This window comes from Lucilia cuprina, chromosome 5 (genome assembly GCF_022045245.1).
Source record: "Lucilia cuprina isolate Lc7/37 chromosome 5, ASM2204524v1, whole genome shotgun sequence".
NCBI lineage: Eukaryota > Metazoa > Arthropoda > Insecta > Diptera > Calliphoridae > Lucilia > Lucilia cuprina.
In genome coordinates, this window is record NC_060953.1 from 46,503,669 (window position 1) to 46,509,459 (window position 5,791).

Below are 5,791 nucleotides of genomic sequence, written 5' to 3' on the forward strand. Positions count from 1 at the left end.
CTATAGTCTAGTCTATAGTCTAGTCTATAGTCTAGTCTATAGTCTAGTCTATAGTCTAGTCTATAGTCTAGTCTATAGTCTAGTCTATAGTCTAGTCTATATTATATTATCATCTTGTCTAGTCTGGACTACAGTCTACTCTAGTTAACGTATATACGTGTATATAGTGCAGTTGATTGGGCTACCTTCGTAAACAAATTTATTTTTTTTTATTAACAAATATGTACATCACGTAATATTACATGTTTGTACATAAAAAACATTCCGCCATCAAATGCAATCATTCATTCATTCATTGTAGTTATTTTTTTCGTTTTCATTTCAATATTTTACTATTTATTCTAGTGTTATAAGCATAATTGTTATTTATTTATATCAGGTGTTAATTATACATTGTATTTCATTTTTTTGTAAAAGAAGTTAATTTGTGTTGATTCCATTTATGGTAATTATAACCAAGTTGTAGTTTATTTTTATTTTTCGAAAAATTCCCACGATATTTTGTTTTAAACGCATATTTAAAGTTCCTCCTCCAAAAAAAAAAAAAAAATATTATGGGGGTGTATTATTAAAACTGTTTTATTAGAAACACTTTTTGAATTTTAATTTATGAAATTAGAAATGTTAACAAAAAAAATTTTGTAAACCAAATTTAAATATTTCAACCCTTTTACATTTATTAGTCATTTCTTTTTCTCTTTAACTTAAAATAAATTTAAACATAAATTTTAAAATGATTTCAACATTTCAAAACTAATATTCGAAATTTGCTGAGGGTTCCCCAATCTACAAATGATTTAATATCTTCTTATATTGAATATTCTTCCTTTAATAAATATTTATTATTTATTTTTTTTGTATTTGTTGCTGATTTTGTTACTTCTAAGCAACGTGACTTTAATTTAAACAGAAACGAACATAAAATTCTAACATCTGTGTCCCATCTATTCGCAATATAAACAAGGTTTTTTAGTTTGAAATTTAAAGCCATATTCATACACACATACATATAAACATGATTATGCTGACATAACAAAATTTAATTTCTATATATATTTATACATGTATTTTTTACTTTTTTTCTTAATTGTTATTAAATATTTATACTCTGCCAACATAAGAGTTTTTGTCTGTTAAGAACTATTAAAATTTTATTGAAATGACTCATATTATTAACACTCAAGAATTAATAACAAATAAAGAAATAAATAAAAATAAAGTTAAATAATAAAAAAACAACAATTTAACTAAAATCAACACAGCAAAAAAACATAATTAAGTATACAATACCAAACTTGGAAAGTAATAGAATAAAGTCGAAAAAGAGATTTAAAAGAATAAATAGTTGAACAAAAAAATATTTTTTAAACATATCTCTGATCCATAGTAAAACATATACTGTAGTCTTATAGACTAGACCCGTGTTGAAAAGCATGAATGAGTCGCCTATACGTATAACTACAAAACCACACCTCCTTCTGTTACAATACCACGCCCGACAGCTAACACTTTGCGGGGCTGGTTTGCGAGTCTATAGTTATAGTTTATAGTCTAGTCTATAGTCTAGTCTTTAGTCTAGTCTATAGTCTAGTCTATAGTCTAGTCTATAGTCTAGTCTATAGTCTAGTCTATAGTCTAGTCTATAGTCTAGTCTATAGTCTAGTCTATAGTCTAGTCTATAGTCTAGTCTATAGTCTAGTCTAATGTCTAGTCTATAGTCTAGTCTATAGTCTAGTATCTAGTCTGGTCTATAGTCTAGTCTATAGTCTAGTATCTAGTCTGGTCTATAGTCTAGTCTATAATCTTGTCTATAGTCTAGCCTAAAGCCTGTTTGTTTAAATTGTCTGTAAATATAAGAATTAACCCCCAAATTGTGTTATTTTCTGTAAACGTTTACAAATAAAGTAAACAAACAAGTTGTAAACATAATTTTTTCAATTAATTTAATGTTTAGTTTAGTTTGTTTTATTATTTTCATTAAATAAACACTTGCAAACAGGACGTCATTTAGACACTCTCACTCATTCATTCAATCACATTGAAATGACAACATGCATGCAATTGTAGAGAGCAGTAAGACTGACTCTGTCATTTAAATGAACATTAATTATTGTTGTAGTTTATGCTTTTTTTTGTTTACATATACCGATGCATATTCAATGAGACAAATGTTGTCAATTTACAAACATACTTGAATATATTTCTTCTTCTTATTTTAACAGCAGATAAATACAAAAATATTTATTAAGTGATGTCAATTGTTAAAAGAAATAAAACGACAGCTAGAAACTAAAGCCTGTTAAGAAAAATGTCGCTTTTTTTAGTTTTTTTTTTGAAATAATTGAACATGCATATTTTTAACTTAAATAAACTAAATGTATTTACTTGTTTTTATAATTCTATAGCTGTAGGTTTTTATGCTTTAAAAAGCCATTATTAAACCCGCTTATTTAAGTTGTTTTATTTTGTTTACGTAGTTTAGTTTTCGAAAATTGTAAAATATAATTTACAACCCGCATTAGTAACTGTTTAACAACGTTTTTTTTCTGTTGTTAATAGAATTAATGTTATTTAACCCCCGTTTCAATGTTTATTTTCAGTTTAAAAAAAGGTCATCAAAGTCTCTATTGTCATCGTCATCATCATCAATTGCATTTTGTGTGAAGTTTTGTTTATTTCTACTTAAGTTTTCTATTATATTTTTGTATGTTTTGGTCAATTTAACATTAAAATTCACTATAAATAATTACGCTCCAATAAGTTTTAGTGTTTATTTGTAGTTCATTGTTACTATTTTTGTTGTATTATTTTGTAATTTTGTTTATTCGCTTAATACAGGTGTATTTTTTTCCTCTGTTTATTTTACCTGTTTTTATTTAGTTGTTATTTACATGTATTTGTTTAATTATTGTGTTAATTCCTTGTTTTTATTTTATATATAAAAAGATCACAAGGTCAAGGTTCTCTAGAAGAGAGAGAGAGACAGAAAGAAAGATATGAGCGAGGAATATAGAGTGAGGTGCATGCATTGTTTGTGACTATTGTGAATTGTTGAAACTTTAACTGTTTTTACGTAAATCATGAAGTTTGTTTTTATTTATTTTTTTGTAATATTTTAATTGAATTTTCAATGCAGTCATCAGAAGCCTATTGCATCATGCGTTTTTGAAATTAAAATGTAAAATAATTTTTATGATTTTTAAAATGTAAAATTAATTTTTTTCTTAATATAATGAAATTTTAAATTTGATTCATTAATCAGAATTGATTTAAATATATTTTAAGCAAAACTTTGAAAATAGTTAAATCAGTTCAGTTTAAAACCAGTTTTGGTTCAGTTTTAGTTTAGTTTTACTTCATTCGTAGTTCAGTTCTGGTTCAGTTCTAATTCAGTTCTAGTTCAGTTCTAGTTAAGTTCTAGTTCAGTTCTAGTTCAGTTCTAGCTCAGTTCTAGTTCAGTTCTAGTTCAGTTCTAGTTCAGTTCTACTTCAGTTCTAGTTCAGTTCTAGTTCAGTTCAGTTCTAGTTCAGTTCAGTTCTAGTTCAGTTCAGTTCTAGTTCAGTTCTAGTTCAGTTCTAGTTCAGTTCTAGTTCAGTTCTAGTTCAGTTCTAGTTCAGTTCTAGTTCAGTTCTAGTTCAGTTCTAGTTCAGTTCTAGTTCAGTTCTAGTTATGTTGTAGTTTAGTGTCCATATTAACATCAGTTCTTTACTAAACATTAGTTTATTTAAACTAGAGATTAAAACTCAATAATATTATAACTTTTCTTTAATTTAATACTTAAAGTTCCAATTAAAATTTTACATTTTCCAAAAACCAAATTAAACCATTTCACTTTCTCTACTAAACGAATAAATCCCTCAAAGAGAATAGAACACAATTTGCACTAAAAACAATTGAAATTAACTTTAATCACTTTAAAGGACAAACATAAAACTAAATCTCTAAAACGACCATTTAATAGCGTAAAGTCAACAATTAAATAGTTGAACAGAATCTGAGATAAGTAATGTTTAAAAGTGGTCATTAATTAAAAGCAAATATATATTGAGCGAAACCTAAAACTAAATTTACGTTTTTGTTTTCAAAAAATCAAACAAATCTAAAAAAAACTAAAACAATATTGTAATACTACTTGCTAATTCTATTTTACTTTCTATTGTTTGCTGCAATTTTTGTGTTTTTTTAGTTTGCCATTTTAGCTGAATAAAAGACTTTTTTCTGTTTCTCTTGTAACATTAACATATAAAATTCTTAAAAAAAAACACAAACACACACAAAAATGTAGAAAAAACTTTGTTAGAAAAAACTTTTAGTTTTTGTGTAAAACCAGGTATAAATATTTGATTATAATGGATGACGATATGTAACAATTAGAGTAGGTGGGAGCAATAATACAGTTGAATATTTTTAATATAAAGTACCCATTACTGTATAGATTACAAGTAGTCGAGCAAAAGAACAACTAATTTATTATTTTCATGCCTCTCATATAACACAAGCAAAGTTAGAACAGCTGTGGTAGGTAAAGCAGTACACTTGCTAGGTGAACGTTACTTTGAAAACAATGTTGTTAACTTATACTTTTATAACTTCTTTTCTTGGGAAACTTTTCAATTCTGTTAACATGAATTATCTTTTTACCCTCGTTAGACAACATTTAAACTTAAAACAAAAGTGTTCCAGTTTAAATGTTCATGTTGTAGCAGCAAAAAAAAAAAAAAACAATTACACAAAAAAATAGAAAATTATAATAGAAAACAGAAGCTATCGAAACACAAAAACAAAAAACCAAAGTAAAGAAAAAGTTTTCATAGTTGTATTCGTATGTAGATACTGGTTTCCTTTCTTTCCTGTGTGCAATTTCCTTTTTGAACATTATGTTTTGTTTTTGTTATTATTGTTGTTACTTTATGCAGGAAAATTCATAGAAAATAAACTTTTCTTTTGTGAAAATAATAATAGTTTTTTTATATATATCTATTTTTTTATTTTCTTTCTTAATTTTTTTTCTTTTGCCAAACTCAATACAAATAGTACTTGATTCAAGTATAATTATTATTAAAGCACCACCAGCAGCAGAGCAGTTTGGCATTGTCTATTTGTGTTACATGCTATAGGCAGCAAAATGTTGCATTAATAACACATGCATCAATGCAATGTTGGTTAGTCAGTTGGTTGTATGATGACTAAATGAATGAATGAATTCATAAATAAATAAATGAAGGGATGTATAAAGAAATGTTTGTACATGACTTTAAAATGTAACGAATTCTAGTGGTTTTATCAGATATATAAAACTATGTATTCATTACTTTAGATACTATAGTTCTGATTACAGCCTATGGTCGTGACTTTACCATACACCAGATTATAGACCTGAATACACATAAACAAGACTGTAGACTATACAACAGATTATAGACAAAGCTGTAGAGCTATAAGTTTAAGGTCAAGACTCTAGATTGCATATAGACAACACATTTCACTGTTCTATAGTCAAGACTATGAACTGAGCTATAGTCAATAATATAGACCATTTTTTAGTCAAGAGTGATCTATAGTAAAGACTATAGAGTGATATATTGTAAATACTATAGAGTGATCTATAGTCAAGACTATAGAGGGATCTATAGTCAGGACTATATACTGATCTATCGTCAAGACTATAGAGTGATCTATAGTCAAGACTATAGAGTGACCTATAGTCAAGACTATAGAGTGATCTATAGTCAAGACTATAGAGTGATCTATAGTCAAGACTATAGAGTGATCTATAGTCAAGACTATAGAG